We start from the raw sequence: 16,361 nt of genomic DNA, 5'->3' as shown, positions 1-16,361 counted from the left end.
CATCATCAGAAGTGCTGAACCCCTGCTGCAAGATGCTGAGCCCCTCCACTCCCAGCCATCCAGGCAGCTCAGCATCTCACAGGATCACATTCCCGTGTCACTGTCAAGGCACTAGGTCCCAGTGTCACGAGAGAACAGAGCAGCTGCACCAGCAGGAGGAGGAGAAGGACACACTCACTACCCCTGACCCCAGAACATTAGGGGCTGAATGGACCCTCTGCTGTCAATCAGATGTCGAAAGAAGTCTGGAGACCACGCCCACAGCCTGTCCCCGCCCACACACCCCACCCCGTCCCTCTTGCCCCCCTCAACAGGACAGATCCAACCAGTGGAAAAAGGAGGGAGGAGCCCGTTCTAAATCCCACCCTCTGTGCCATCCCATAGGCTAGCGTGATGCTCTTCGCCTCAGCATTGGCTGACACCGCAGCCAGGCAGGGACAGGCTGGGCGGGGTCGGCCTCTCACTTTTCCCCCTCGCCGCCAGGCACTCCCCGAAGCTAGTAAGTCAGTGAGCTGAGGAGAGGTGGCGTTTTGGGGTGAGGGAGCGGCGGACTCCGGAGCGGCGGCGCCGTTGGGCGGGAGGGGTGAGTCTGAGTAGCTGAGGGAACTTTTCTTGGCGGGGCTGAGAGTCTTTGGCCGTTGGGACTGTTAGAACCGCCGGGTAACGGCAGCTTGGGGAGGTCCCGGGTCCGAGAGCTGTTAGGCGCTCCCTGCAGCGGGGTCCCCCCTCTTCCCCGCCGCCGCGCCTAGGATGTCCCTGCCCGACGGGCTTCAGAGTGCGGGTGCCCCGTGCTGCTGCTGCTCCGGCATGGCCCTGGGTTGGGGCGCCCTGACCCGAGGCGGCGGGGGCGCTGCCCGGCTCTAAGCCGGCGGCAGGGGTCAGTCTGCGGAGCTGCCGAGCCCGGCTGGCCTGGGTCATCACAGCGGCGAGGACTGAGCCTATCGCTCGAGCCGCGCTTGGGGCGGCGTGGTCCCGGCGCCCTCGCAGTGAGGCGATAGAGGGTCTCAGGCTCTGCCCCAAGGCGTTTGCCGGGCGCCTGGGGCTGGGAGCGCTGCCCCCGCGATGTGCCCGCACAGCGCCCCGACAGGCAGCCAGGGACCCCCTCCGCTCGCGCTTGACAGATGGGAAAGCGGAGGCACAGGCAGCCTAAGCTACTTGCCCATCGTCTCACAAGGAGTCTGGCGCAGCGGCCTGCGCGTGTTTCTCTTTAGGAGCGGGCTTGTGGAGTGTGTGTGTGTTGCCTTGGGGCACTTTGGTTATTAGCACTGGTGACTCTGATCTCTTGTTCACATCTTCACAGGTTGAGAGTCCCCGAGTCTCTTGGTCTCCTTTCACACAGAGGTGGAGTCATAGGGAAGACCAGAGAGATAGGGGATGATCTTGCTGAGACTGCTTATTAATAAATAGCTATACATATCCATCTGGCTTCACAAAACGTAGAAAAGACAGCTTGTGCCTGGCTTGCAGTCAGCTACAGACAAGACAAAGACTCTGTTGCTATTTATCTCTTCTGTTACACTAGGATGAGTGTTTCAAATGCCACTTACGACGTGCTGTTACTTGTAGAATTTCTGCTTCTTATACTCAATTATTAGTCTCTCCTTCTTCTGTCACTTCTGTTTCTGTTTTTGTTTAAGCATCTTGCAATTATAACTTTTTACGGAAAGATTTAAAAACCAATCTGGTGCTGTGCTGGTTACATGAATGAAAGCAGATTAATTTTCACTAATTTTCCAGCACACTTCCTCTTCTGCATCGATTTCAGTCCACTCAGGCAGGTATGTGAAGGTAGCAGAAAGAGCTGTAGTTGGTGGCTGGGTTTGCTTCTATGCAGATTTCCTTATCCAGTTGCTTGCACATTAAATTCAGGTAACTTACATTTTGTGCTGTGTGTACTTAACATTTTTTGAAAGGCAGAGATCAATGTCAGTAGACTTTTTTAAAGTCTCTAACCCTGGAAACCATTGCACTTGTCTCTCTTTTCATCTAATTTTATGTCTGCCTTGAAAAGCCTTTGGAAGGATTTTCCATTCAGAAGTGTCAGATGGCTGACTGCTATATTTTCACACATTTGGAGGGTTTGTGTGACTTCTCCGATTTGATACGAACTTTCACAATTTAGATTGTTCATAATGAAATCAGTGTTTTGGGAGTTTGTCCTTTGAGAAGATGGAAATGGATGAGTAAAAGATGCAGGTGCCTGTTTAATGGCTACTTTTGAGTAGTCTTGATAGTTGCAAGTTCAGACTTCAAAATAGGTGCAAACAAACTGTATGTCAAAGAATATTTGTGAAGCAGACTGTTGTAACATTGGTAGTTATTTTAGTGAGATCTGACAAACATTTTTATTATAAAACAGGATGGTGGAAACTGACCCCTCTAGAAGGTTTTTCTTCTTACAGATTAGTGGTCTATTTTTGGGTTACAAGCTGATTTTAACAAATGAATACATTTGGAATATGCTTTAATCCAGTATTTCTCAGCCTATTCACCATTGTGGGCCACATATGCAGCTCTTTGTGTTATGTGGGTCACATCCATACAATATATATATTACCTCTATGGAACTGAATGTGTCATGTGGGCCACACCTCTGTGCCGAATGGGTTGCAAGTGGGCTGCGGGTTGAGAACCACCGCTTTAGTCCACTCTTCATAGAATATCTTTCCTCTAACATATCAGGTTTAATTCTCTATTGTTTTGCAAGAGAAATCTTTCTTCAGTTTTGTTGCTATGACGGTGGGAAATACCACTATAAAGCTTGGTTTAAGTTTCAGGGCATTTTAATTCCTAAGACGAAATTTTATTAATAGTAAAATACTTTAAGTGTAATTTGAGGGGGACAGTTTCTTTGTCTTAATTTCTTTGGCATACTTTCCTTCATTGTAAGAAAACACAGCGTAAATCTTTCTTCCAAAATTATGATTTTATTTTGTGTGTGGTACCAAAAATACCAGTCATAAGATAAGTTTTTTTTTTTAACAAAACTAATGGCAATTTTCATCTATAGTGTTTTGTTGGCTGTATTTCTAATTGTAGTAGTTCTTTTGATTTCAGTATTGAGGTGCATTTTTATAGATCACACTAAACTGGTAAAGGAATATCTTTTTCTCCTGTGTTAAACTTTCACTGGTGGTGGTGATATATTTCTGGTCTGTCTGTTGGCTCCCCTCCCCCATTTCTTTTGTGTCTATCAAGAGATTATGCCACAGGAAGATTGACAAATAATCAGGAACAGCTGGATACTAACTCTCTTAAGCCCCAACCTTGCAAAGACTTCTAAACTTTTAACAGTATATAAAGTTAAGCAACCCATGTGCTTAAGTTGTTGTAAGATCAGGGACTTAGACTGCATCTTGTTTGCACTGTGCTTAACATAATGGGACTGGCCAAAACCCATGATTGGGGGCCCCTCTCATTGTTACTGCAATACAAATTATTAATAATAGAACTGTTTTCTTTGTGTACAGAATTGAACAACATTGTTGTGATATGTGCATGCCTTGGACAAGTTCCTTTCAGGCAGGTGGTAACAGACGCTTATGCCTCTGTCTGGTCAGTTGTGTGTTGTATGCTGTCTGCATCGCAACAAAACATTATTTGGATACTGAGCCAGGTGCCAGTTGAAAGGTTGCAAAATCTACAGGAAGAAACAAAACAATAGAGGGGTGGGGAGTGGCAGCCTGCTTATGAATGAAGTCAAAGGATGGGGTTTGTATATATTGGGAGACAAGTTGACAGCGTGTCTGCCTCGTGAAAGGAGAATCACAGCCTAGCCTGTCAGTAAAATGCTGCAGGACCTTTGGGTGAGCATTACTCTACTCTACAAGACACCAAAGTATCTAGTTAGTTAAGTCTAGGTTCTAGAATGTGTGTTAGGATTTTGTTTTATATGTAAACATTTGTTTTCAATCCTACTACTTGCTGTTACTTGAATCTTTGTGCTGTGTTAAATAAACTTATACTTGATTTCAATATAAATGTATTAAAGTGTTGTGTGTTAAGTGGAGAGAGAATCTGAAGTGGAACTGGTAAGTTGGGGTGTACTGTTTCTTTAGAAGCAAGAAATTGGTTAATATTGTGAGTGTTCCGTAGAACAGAGGCTGGACACTGAGTATCTCCTTCGAGGGTTAGAGCGTGCCTATTGCTAACCTGTAGAACTGGAGCTGGTGAGGCCTAGAGAGGAGTGCTTGTGTTGCCCATGGCCATTGCATTTGGGGATATGACCCATGAAAGGCACAAAGATTCCTCATGCTAAGGGCATGTGGTAGTGAGGTGCCTCACAACCCTGGGTACCCTGGGAAGTATCACAATTGTCTACTAAAAATCATGCTTTAATTCAGTGGCTTGTCAAGAACATTCAGCACTGGTCTGAAACCTATAGGAATGTCCATGCTAGGGAAAAAGTATATTTTTATAATGTTGGCTAGTGGGTTAGGAGAGAGCTTAGTGTTTTCCTTGACCTGCTAACACATGTCAAAATTTCAGCTGTGTTGCTCGCACTATTAGGGAGAGGAAGTGGGGCAAAAAACGTAACTAGTTTAGAGACTGAGCTTGATAAGTTTATGGAGAGGATCTGATAATTAGACTGCTTACAATGGCATGTAACTGATCTGCAATTGCTAGTAGCAAATCTCTCCAGTGGCCAGTGATGGAACAATAGAGAGGGAACTGAATTACTACAGACAGTTTTTCCCAGGTGTCTGTCTGACTGCTGGGTCTTGCTCATGTGCTCACTGTGTAACTGATCACCATATTTGGGCTCGGGAAGGAATTTCCCCATAGTCAGATTACGTATATAAGAACGGCTATACTGGATCAGACCAAAGATCTATCTAGCCCAGTATCATGTCTTCTGGCAGTGGCCAATGCCAGATGCCCCAGAGGGAATGAACAGAACAGGTAATCAAGTGATCCATCCCCTGTTGCCCATTCCCAGCTTCTGGCAAAGAGAGGCTAGGGACACGATCCCTGCCCATCCTGGCTAATAGCCATTGATGGACCTATCCTCTATTCATTTATCTAGTCCTTTTTTGAACCCTGTTACAGTCCTGTTATAGATTCGCAGAGACCCTTGGAGTTTTTCATCTTCCTCTGCAGCCATGGTCACTTGCAGGTTTAAACTAGTGTAACTTGAAGTCTTTAAATCATAATTTGAGGATTTCCATAACTCAGCCAGAAGTTATTGGTCTATTACAGGAGTGGGTGGGTAAGGTTCTGTGGCCTGCAATGTGCGAGGGCTCAGATTGGATGATTATGATGGTCTTTTCTGGCCTTAAAGTCTGAGTCGGTGAGTCTCGCCAACAGAAATTGGTGCAATAAAAGATGTCTCTCTAATATCCTGGGACTGACATGGCCATAGCAACATTGTCCGCACTATGATTTTACTTTTGTACTAGGCCTGATCTACTCCTAAACTTAGGTGAATTCTTCCATCAACCTAGCTACTGACTCTAAGAGATGGATTACCTACATCAATGGGAAAAAATGCCGTAAATTGCAGGAAGCATCTACGTTAGAGCATTGTAGCTATGCAGCTGTAGGTGCTGTAGTGTAGACATGGTAATTAACCCATGGTAAAAATGCATCTTTTTTCCTAGTTAAGATGAGGCCTAAATGTATAGAATATATTTACCAGTTATGCCTCCCATAATAGCAGATGCGTAGTTTTGAGGAATTTGCATGAATTATAACAGGAAAAACAGTAACTTTAAAGCAGAGCTTTTCTATAAAAGTTAAGGTATTGGGAGCATACTTGATACTTGAGCTTTTAAAGTAAAATCTAAATTTTTAATTGAGACTTGAATGTTAAAATTGCTGGATGTATTAAGTACACTAGAACTCAGGCACCTATCAGGATTACACTAGACACTCTGCAAAAACATGAAGACATTGCTATTGTCCTGAACAATTTACAATTTAGTTTAATTGATCAGCTGACCATCGTTAATGGATTGATCTTTATACAAGATAGCACCCACTGGAGTCAATGTGGAATTTTGTCAGTCTCAGGACCACAAGATTGGGCCCAAAATACGTTATGTGCTGTGGGAGTTTATGCAGGTAACATGTGAATCACTGTGCACTGGAAGGAGAATAATTCAAAGATTGGCATTAGTTGTCAAGCACTCCATCTTCCAGAAGTAATATGCATAAAGTTTAAATAAGATATTATCAAATGATATCATGGTACTTCATATTGATAAAGTCATCTAAATCTTTATACTGTACATGCTGCTTCTAGCATTTTATTGGAATCTAGAAGGCAGGGTCCAAATTATAATTGCTTTGATTTTTACCCCTTAAATTTGGAAAACTGGCTCAACCAATGAGCATAAAGTAATTCACAATGATTTAAGTGATATTATATAAAAGACTATTTCCAATACACGATGAGGATGTGGGTGAAAAACAAATATGACTTGATTCTCCCGGTGCTGTGTTTTGGAAAATTATTTCTTAACATATTGTAATCTGATACTGTCTCCACTGCTCAGCTAAATTGTGGTTTTTGACTTGTTAATGCCATTGCACTTGTTTATGGTGATATCCACAGGCTATAATTAAAATCAGGGCTCCCTTGTGCTCAGTGATATACAAACATATGTAAAAGACTATGAACTGTTTTAAGTAGGGACTGCCAAAATAATCAAGATGTAACTGGTGACTCTAAACCAGCATTGTAGAATGACAGTGATTGGGTTTTTTAAGCGTCATAATCCACTGTTTCTGCCTTAATTTATATAATGTCAGAGAGACTCTTTTTAAAGTTTTACATACTTTTTTCCGTAGGCGAGGATGTGGAGAGAGGTGTAAAGCCATTTTTAAGACTTCAGTAAACGGTAACAGGTATGCACTAGCTGTTTGTGGGCAAACTAATTTAAATGTTTATCAGTATAAACAACATAGCCTGGACTTCAGTGACATTAAAATTTAAGCTCTGTATTTTGCCTGCTTTTTTTTTCTTCTTCCAAGATCTTTGTATGGAATTTTCTTTGTTTTTGTACAGTGTGTGTGCGTAGTGTTCTCTTGTATGGGTGATTGGAGTCCGTCTTTTCTTTGGTGGCCTAATTTAGTGAAATTGGCACAACTTTTGTGTGTAGACTGTCTTACTTTAGAAATATTAGGGATGTCATCTCTGGTCTTTTCTGGTTTTGCTGGAGTGAGGCCCTTCTCTGCGAAAGGCTCTTATGAAGGTTTATTGTGAGTTGTTACCTGAATTGAAGGAGTGGAGTGCTGAATCATATAAAAACCTCTTTTCAGCAGGTATTAGGTATTGGAACTAAAGAGACATTGACAAACTATCCCCAAATAGCATTTTGTAACTGAGGGAAGAGACCTGTGTAGTTGTGACTAATCAGAGGACCCCTTGTTAGGCTTAAAGGAAGGTACCTGGGCCTTGAGAGAGGCGAATTAGAAGGTCAGAGCTATCTAAGACCTGGAAAGTTGGAGTCAGGCATCAGAGGTGTAGGAGAGGGCAGTCTGAGACAGGAAGCAGCAAGAAAGGTGTTCCTTAGGACTGAATTTCAGGAAATCCAGTAGAGAGAACTAGAACAAAGTTGTTAGTGGGAAATGATCAAAGCTGGGGATGCTTAATGAGCAGAAGGCTTGGACAGTGGCCCCTAGGAAAAAGATGATGATCCAGCTTGGACAGGGGAAGGCAACCAGAATGAAAAAGTTTTATTGTGTAAGGATGGATCCACTGAGTAGGATTGGGATTCCCAGACTAAGAGGCCTGGAGAAAGTGAACACTGCAAGAGAGGGAGCCCTCAGGGCAAAGAACTGAGTGAAGGGGTGTGGGAAGCTTGATTGCTATCGGGCAGGGAGGTCTGGAGAGGGGACCTCTGAATCAGGGGCCAAAGGAACTGAGAGAGAGCTGCTATTGACTTTTGTGTGGGTGACTTGCTGCTGATCTCTCTGGAGAGGGGAATGGGAAATCCTGCTGAGGGTTTGTTGAAAATGGTTTTGCTCCAAGGTTTTTGGGGAAGTACTACAATGGTGCATGTGAATAAATTAAGCCTAGAGGTGGGCTTAGTCTGTCACTCAGTATCTGATAATAGTGTTCCTTTGCATGGGCCATAGAAAGGGGAAGCCAAAGCAGGTGTACTTGTGCTGCAGCCTTCTGAAGAGGGATGTCCCAGGTGGGGCTGCCCTATGACACACCTTTATTCTTGTAAAGGGTGCTATTTGGATATATGGTTAGAAGTGGTTAGCATCTATTTTACATTTCATCTGACTCCACTTTGATCAATGTTACCTTTTATTACCATACTGGGGCACTGTTTGTGCTCATTTGGAAAGAAGACTCACCCACAGAATTGGCAACAGCACTTCTGCAGCATCTAGATTTTTCTTGGAAGTGTTACACCTAGACACAGTTTATCTAATGAATTCTGATGTGATCACTGCCCTAGATAATCTGGTTACTGGCATTTAGGCGAGTGGCAGACACCACCGATTTGGTCAACTTAATGTACCCTCTCTGCGCACGCATCATTTGAAAGCCTATTAAGTCTACTTTACAGCTTTACATCATGCTTGGTCTTAAAGTGATGCCATTACTGTAGAAACAGGGATAAACAGTGACCCCCATCAAGACGTTAAAATGACTACTTTGAAATATTTGCATTCATTGCTGTTAGTCATTAAACAATGTATTCTCTCAAAACATAAAACTGGATTTCCTCGTGATTTCAAAGGAATGCAATAACAATCTAAAGGGTAAAGCAAAATATAACAATACATTTGTACAGGTATAATTGAAATGTAATTGCAGTGGTGACACTTGTAGTCAACATCAGTATCATAGTCTTGTTCATCATTATGATCTCTGTCCAGAATGTGTGGGTTACCACAGTCTTCATTGTGTTGGCATGTACCCAGTTCTGCACAAGGAGGATTGTTCTGACTATAGACACTTGATTGTGAGCAACCCTTAATGGTTCAGGCACAAGGTCTTGTAGAAGCTCAGATGCCATCAGTCCTTTGAATAGAGGAAAATAGTTCATCATTCATGTTTTTCATCTGTATTGTAATGGTGATTCAGTACCTGGTTTACCTATGTGTGAAGACATCCAAATCTTCGTTTGCCAAGATGATCTTTCAACATGCTCTTCAAAACTATCCTCATGTGGTGGAAGTTTTGCCACTGACTTAGCCTTTTTGATGGCTAAATTAGTGTGCAAGCAACTTGGGTCTCTGGGTCCCCTTTTTCTTTCTTGCTCTGGTCATACAGCACTGGTACCAACTTCTTTGCTGCAGAAATTGCAGCTTGTCCATCACACACTACCAATTTGGCAAGGTTTCTGAGTGGTAAGTTCTCTTTGACAGCATTAAACTTTGTTTTCCCAATACCAAATAAAGATGACAGTCACATTCTGTTAATGCATGTACAGCTGGAAGCATTTTGCAGACATAATGTTGCATGTCTGAAGCAACACTTATCAGTTGCACTGGGAATGGTGCCTTTTTCGATCCACATGTTATCTGTGTGTGCCATTTTTGGAAAGTGGTGAACAGCAAGGACCAAACATTTGTACCAGGTGATCTAACTATTATGGTTTCTTTGACAGCAAGAGGCCCAAAAACATATTGGCATAGATAAGATGCAGAAGCTTCTTTGTGTCTACTTCCTGAGTATTGTACAAGTCTTAGGCTTATTCAAAACCTCTGCTGGTAATGGACTTTGCTATTTTGCCACTAGAAAAGTCTCCAACAAGGAGAAGTGTTTGTGTTGGGTGTGCTCCTACACTTGCTGCATTTTGAACCATGCATTCAGAGGTATTATAGAAGTAAGTGCTTGTTAGATGCTACCTTTAGCAACATTTGCCATGGAGACACAGGCACTGATGTTCACCAGTCACTTGGCATATCTTGCATTCAGCCTTAATGCTGCCTGGCGCTGTCTTGCTGTTTTCACAGAGTTACTGTTATCATACCTGTCAAATACTTTGATTACGGAATTAGCTTTGTCAAATCCTTTTAGGACCTGCTTCAAGTACTCAGCAGCCAACTCATCAAATGTGAGGAATTAAGTCTCCAGTCATCCTTTGTATAACTGCCATGCATCTCTGATGTACACTGTGGTTTCTTCGTTGCATGCTGGTAGCTCATGGAAGCTCAAGCTGAAATAATCCAGCTAATAAGCTAATTCAGCCTTGTCTATTCTTCTTATTGATCCATCAGCATGGAAGAAGGACATAGACACAAGTCCTATTGAGTAACTAAGAATAGTTGCCTTTGAAGCATCTTTTCTACATCTCGCTAAGGACAGGGCTCTGCAGAAAACAACTTCTGGACTGATAGCTTCTGTGGCTGTCTTCTGTGAAGTCGTCTTGGCTGTGTCAGCAGATGTTTTAATGCCAGATTTTTTGACCACTGAGGAAGCGGTCTTCCCCATCAGAATCAAGGGCACCTCTCGCAAATCTCCATTTTGTTTTTCACCAAATCTGCTATTTTCAGTTGAGACTCTTGTACATCTGATGTTGCATGCAGTCCAGTAAATATGTTAAGAACCTCTGGATGTGACTCAGGGTGAGATGAATTTGTCATATTGTTAGTGACGTGGTCGGTAAGAGCAGTAATGTGCATTTCATCCTTCTTCTGTGCAGAGGCAAGGACTTGTTTGTGGACTTTGTCTTCATTACTACTTGGGTCATTTCTTTCTTTCATCGCTTTTGAATATTCGTAATATGAAGTTGTATATTGTCATCTTTTGACACTAATACTGACCTGTGCATAAGAGTCACTGAATTAAAAACCTAACTTTAGAATATTTCAAAGGCTAGTACTGCAGGCATAGGCAATTACAGATTAAAATGTTCTACCAGGCAGACTAGATTCTACATTTTGTGTGTACAACAGCTTATAAATCAGGCCTGCACAACTCAAAGTGGCGAGGGCCATATTACTCCAAAGAAAACAGCTGAGGGCCGAACTCCCTCCCCCCCCCAGCGCTGCCGAAACACCCTCCCCCCCAGCACCAGCTGCCCCGCGGAAACAAACCCTCCTTCCCCAGCGCCACCCTGCTGAAACAGTGGTATTGAACCTTGGTAATATGTTATAGCGAGGCCCTAAGGTAGTATAATTAAGGTAAAAGAAAAAACTCTTTTTTGCTAGAAGTAGAATCAGATCTTCCCCCCAACTTTGTAATCAGTTGCCCTGTTGAATGAATGAGGCGTGACTGTGGAAGGCAGGCACCTCCAGACAGCTGCAACCCTTGGAGAGGGGATGGGAGCCAGACCAGATCAATAGAAAAGGTCAGCCACCAACTCGTAGCTTGTCTCCTCAGCCCTCCTCCCTCACTGCTGGCTCACCTGCCCCCCCCCTCCCGCTTGCCTCCTCAGCCCTCCTTCCCGCTGCCAGCTCACCTGCCCCCCCACCAATACCTGCCCGCTTGCCTCCTCAGCCCCCACTCCCCCGGCTCACATACTCACCCTCCACCACTACCCGTCTTCTCGCTTCCTCAGCCTTCTATCCCCTTGGCCAGTGATGAGCTGCCAAAATCTTAACAATTGGTTTCCCCCTTCACTCCACAAGGGTGTCATGGCCTGCCCCTGCCCCCTGGGATTCCTGCCCCATCCAACCTCCCGTGTTCCTTGACACCCCCCCGGGACCCCTGTCCCATCCACTCCCCTTCCCTGTCCCCTTACTGCCCCCTACCACCCCATCCAACCCCTCCTCTCATTCCTGATGGCCCCCCGGGACCCCTGCCCCATCTGACCACCTCTTCTCCCTGTCCCCTGACTGCTGGGCTTGAGCGCGAAGCCGCCGCACTGCTTCTCTGCCCTCCCAGGCTTCACGCGCAAACAGCTGATTCGCGGGAAGCAGGGAGGAGGGGGAGAAACAGAGCGGAGTGTTCAGGGGAGGAGACGGAAGCTGAGTGGTGGTGAGCTGGGGCCAGCCGCTGGCTCACCTGCCCCCCCCGCCACTGCCCGCCTCCTTAGCCTCCCCCTCACCTGCCGCTTGCCTACTCACCCTCCCCCCCCCACCCCGTGGGCCGTGGGCCATATGTTGTGCAGGCCTGTTATAAATGGAAGAGCATTTATATTAAGAATTCATATACATTTGTATCTACTCATTATGCAGAACAGACTATGGGCATGCAGTCTACTACTGTTGCACAATCTTCAACGTGAGACTGATCTGATCAGCAAATTTCAACTGAAAATATAGAAAATTATTAGTCTCATGAGATACTTTGGCAATTAAGAATGTGATGTGAAAACATTTCGTATTAGTGTATCACAAAATGTTGATATTTGCCATTTTTGCCACGTGCTAAACAGCGTAATTTCTGGGAAAAATACTTGCCCATGCAAAGCAATAAAATTCTTTTAATACATTGTCATTTTGGTAACTTTCACCAATAAATGACACTTCAACGTGTTGAAATTAATTTAAACAGTAAAAACTGTAGTCATAGCCATGTTGCAGTATTTCTGGAACTGTGCAAAAAATGACTTTCTCATTTTGGGGACCATTGTTTCATCTACCCTACAGCTTATAGCATCACTTGACAGCCCCACATCAGACCTGATCAAAACGTACATAAAATTAAACTCTCAAATGATGTGATAGATTATATACACACACACAATGTGGGTGTGTGTTAGGGTGTGCACATTAAACTCCAGAAATATGACCCTTTTTTGGAGAATTGCCTCATGTTTAATTGGCCTGGTTGTGTGTGACCTTTTAAAAAAAAAAACAAAACCCAAAAACTTGAGCATCTATTGTGCAACATTTAAAACCAGTGAAATATTCTGGATGTACTCTAACATGACATGAAATGAAAGTTTATTGTAATTGACAATGTCCTGGATGCTGCTCTACTAGAATAGAATTTTTTTTCTTGCATTTTTTTATTTTTTAAATCTGCTGTGCAGTATCTGCCCTAATTAGAATTGCAGTCAGAACCAAAGGCATAAAAATAGTAGGCATTCTTAAAGTCTGGTAAAGTTGCTGTGTTTTTAGTTTTGATCTTTTACAGGCATTTCTTCGCATTCATCACCATGTTAATTAATGTGCACTTGATTGCCTGAAGCATTGCAACTGGAAAGAGTGACCAAAAATAATGTGTCTTGGATTGAAAATGAATTTTATAAGGAAACAAATGTTAACATCTAGGATACAGCCTGTTGTAGTCATCATAGTAGTGGCAAAGAATAGGTTAATTTCTGTTTGTATGCTTCACCATGCCTAATGATGGGTTCTGTTTCAGTGACTTTCTGTGCTGGTTATATGTTACTATAAGATTACTGGCAGTAGAATAGGTTGTTTGTCAAGTTAGTGACCTGTCCATGACTCTTACTATATACGCCTAACTAAAACTTGTGCAGGGGGGCCATGGCTGCTCAGGGTCGGTTGGTCTGGGGGGTCATGGGCTCTTAGGGTGGAGGAGGCAGGTGTTGTTGGGGGTGGGAGGGGGAGGTGGGCAGGCAGGGCTAGCAGACTCTCTACCCGTCTCAGCATGTCCCTGCAGCTCCTAGGCGGTGAAGGGGCCAGAGGCTCTGTGTGCTGCTCCCACCCCAAGTGCTGGCTGCACAGTTCCCATTGGCTGGGAACCACAGCGCATGAAGCCACCTGGCCCCTCTGCCTAGGAGTTGCAGTGGGAGCCGAGGAGCCCACCCACCCTGAGGTAAGGATTGTCTGAGACCCTAACTGCTAGCCCTGAGCTAGCATCAGCAGCTGCAGAAGTCAGAGGTCATGGACAGCCATGGAATCCATGACCTCCATGACAGACTTGCAACCTTACTCATAGTAACAGTCTCTCGAAGGCAGAGCCCCCAAGGTAGCATGTGAAAAGTAGAAAATCTTTTAATCATATTACACTTTATGGATTGAGATGGTGGATGAAGGCACTAATGGGAACTAAATGGTCACTGTTGTGGAGGCCAGGACCTAGCGAAAGGAAGATTGAAGTTGGTTATCTCTCAGGAAGACATTTTCCTCCCTATTTGACCCTCTGAAAAAATGCTTCATGGAAAGCATGGCAGAGAAATTAAAACAAAAGTAATATTGGCTGAACAGCAAAACAGCATTTTTGTATATACTAGCTTCCTTTGTTTTTTTGTGGACATACATTTATTCTGCATAAGAAGTAAGGTGGCTTTTTTCTTTCAATTAAAAGGTTAACTTCTAGTTTTAAACAGCACAGTATGGTTTGAAGCAGTGCGCAATACTAATTAATTCACTTCAATGATAAAACCATGCTGTCTCTTATAGCTTCCTGTTGTGTGCACTGGATAAATGTTTGTGCTTCACCAAGGCATTAACTTCATCCTGATGATGGATTGTCCATAAAAAACAGCTTCAGCTTGTAAAATTAATAGTGGCATTTAGGATTATTACACAAAACAGGAAGCCTTTAGGGAATCTTACAGCAAGTCCCACTTTAACACAAAACCACTTAATTACTTTTATTTCAATATACGGAAAGTAGAAACTATAATTTCCCTACTGGAGAATTTCATTTACAGCAATAGTATAAAATCCCTTAAACGTAACACACATTCTGTAATTAATTTATTTTAAAAATTTGCACTTTTAAAATAATTTAAAACCATTTCGAGTAACACAAACAGTTGAGAGTTAAATGAAACTCTAATTCCTATGTCAGAGTAATGCAAAAAACCCCATTTTCTTCATTTTGACTTCATCTGTTTTCAGTTTCAAAAGAGAACTGGTAGAGTATTATTTGGCATTCAAAACTTTAAAAGTTAGCTTAGCTTTTTAGTTTTAAACTGACCTAATAAAACATGGTTTTGAAATACTTCCAATATAAGGAAACTGTTTGAGCATTTCCGATTTTAATTCTTTTTTAATGTGAAAATTCTCTCTTCCGAACATGTGGAGCGGAAAGGAGATTTGAATTATTGAAGAGCTACAGATATTTTCAAATGTCAGTGAATCTCAGAAGCACAATAGTTATGCTTTATTAATATAGACCTTGGGCAGTGGAAGTGTCTCTTGTAAAAGTAGTTTTTGTTTTTTTTGTTTTTTTGTATACAAATGAGAACTTTTTTAGTAACTACTTCTTAGTAACCCTTCCTTCCTAGTGGTAGTTTAACAGAAAGCCACTATACAGTAAACATCAAGGGAGAAAATGGGTCATATGATTAGGTTGCAACATCAAACATTCTGAGCTGGGATTAGAGGTTTGAGGGGTGTGGCAAGGGGGAGAGGATGTGAGGTAGAGAAATAGATAGTGCGTCATCCTTCCATTCTTTCTTAAGCACAAGACTGAAAGTTGGGCACTTCACCAGTTCTTACAGTAATTTGGGAGTACATGCTAGTGATGAGATAATTTAGAATCTGCTTTACCATTTAGGTGTAGCAACTCATTTTTGACTGAGTAGTTTCCTCTGATGATGATAAAGGTCATGAAATATGCCCTCTACTATCTTCCTTGGAGTAGGCATTTAGATACAGATAATATACCTTGCAGACTGCATAAGTCTGAGAAGGAATTTGTTATTCCCAAAATGTCCTTTCAGTGGACATTGTAAATACAATTAACTTTTTTTTTAACCAAATTATTTTAATATTTTGGAACATAGCTTGCATTGTCTGAAGTCCAGAGAAATTTTTGGTGGCTCGTGTTTCTTTGTGGCCTATATAAAAAAGGAAACAACTATCTTGTAAAAATATTGCCAATGTTCTTTTAGTATGGGAACACTACTGTTAACATCCAGTGTCCTTCAGAGGTTAAGACAACTTAAAAAAACTGAAAAGCTTTTTGTGCGCTAAGGTCTGAGTTCAAGGTACTGTTTCTTCTGTTTGCAACAGATAACAGTATCCCTTTGAAGCACACGGGGAGCAGCATTTATCAACTATTCAGGGATTCTTTTTCCTGCAACTTAGCTCTTGTAAGTAAATAAAGTATTTTCTTAGCTATTTTAGTTTAAAATATGTTTAACTCAAGCCTACTAATGTATTCATACATAAAAAATGTTTATAGAGCACTAACAGTATTTATAAACCAGAGATGGTCTAGAACTTATCTTGTATTGACAGAGGTATGGAGAGCATTCACAGTTCATCTGTGTTTGTGAAGCTGTGTCCAAGGAAGTTAAGTAGAGAAACTTATGCTTGTTTCCCCTTCATTTAATTGAACCATTGTAGAGCCTCCTGAATGTAGTAACAAAAATGATATATGAACTTAGAAGCAGCACAGGATTCAGATGCTTTTTGATTTCACATGAAGAAGGAACCTCAGAAGGTAAAATGGAGTGCATATTTAACCTTTTTTAGTGGTATAGTGTAATGTATAAATGTTAAATTCAGACATTGGGGGGAGGGAAGTATTTAAATGAAACTGGATCAGTTCTTATTACTATCTTGCTGTTTCCCTTTTCCTC

General features: G+C 42.5%; 1 protein-coding gene across 5 annotated transcripts in view; it reads left to right on the top strand.

Annotated features, from left to right (window-relative positions):
• Positions 1 to 422: 422 nt before the first annotated feature.
• The window catches only part of HYCC1 (hyccin PI4KA lipid kinase complex subunit 1), a 96,146-nt gene continuing 80,207 nt past the window's right edge, over positions 423 to 16,361 (top strand). The window contains exons 1-3 of one of the 5 annotated variants that reach the window (XM_075062401.1): positions 6,786 to 6,849; positions 15,790 to 15,869; positions 16,126 to 16,222. The gene's annotated coding sequence lies outside the window, so the exon portion shown is untranslated. Of the gene's footprint in view, positions 584 to 6,785; positions 6,850 to 15,789; positions 15,870 to 16,125; positions 16,223 to 16,361 lie in introns of those variants that run through there. The other 4 variants (XM_075062398.1, XM_032791239.2, XM_032791235.2 and 1 more) reach the window with 4 other exon arrangements.

This window comes from Chelonoidis abingdonii, chromosome 2, assembly GCF_003597395.2.
Source record: "Chelonoidis abingdonii isolate Lonesome George chromosome 2, CheloAbing_2.0, whole genome shotgun sequence".
Taxonomy (NCBI): domain Eukaryota; kingdom Metazoa; phylum Chordata; order Testudines; family Testudinidae; genus Chelonoidis; species Chelonoidis abingdonii.
This window is presented reverse-complemented; position numbering and strand designations above follow the sequence as displayed.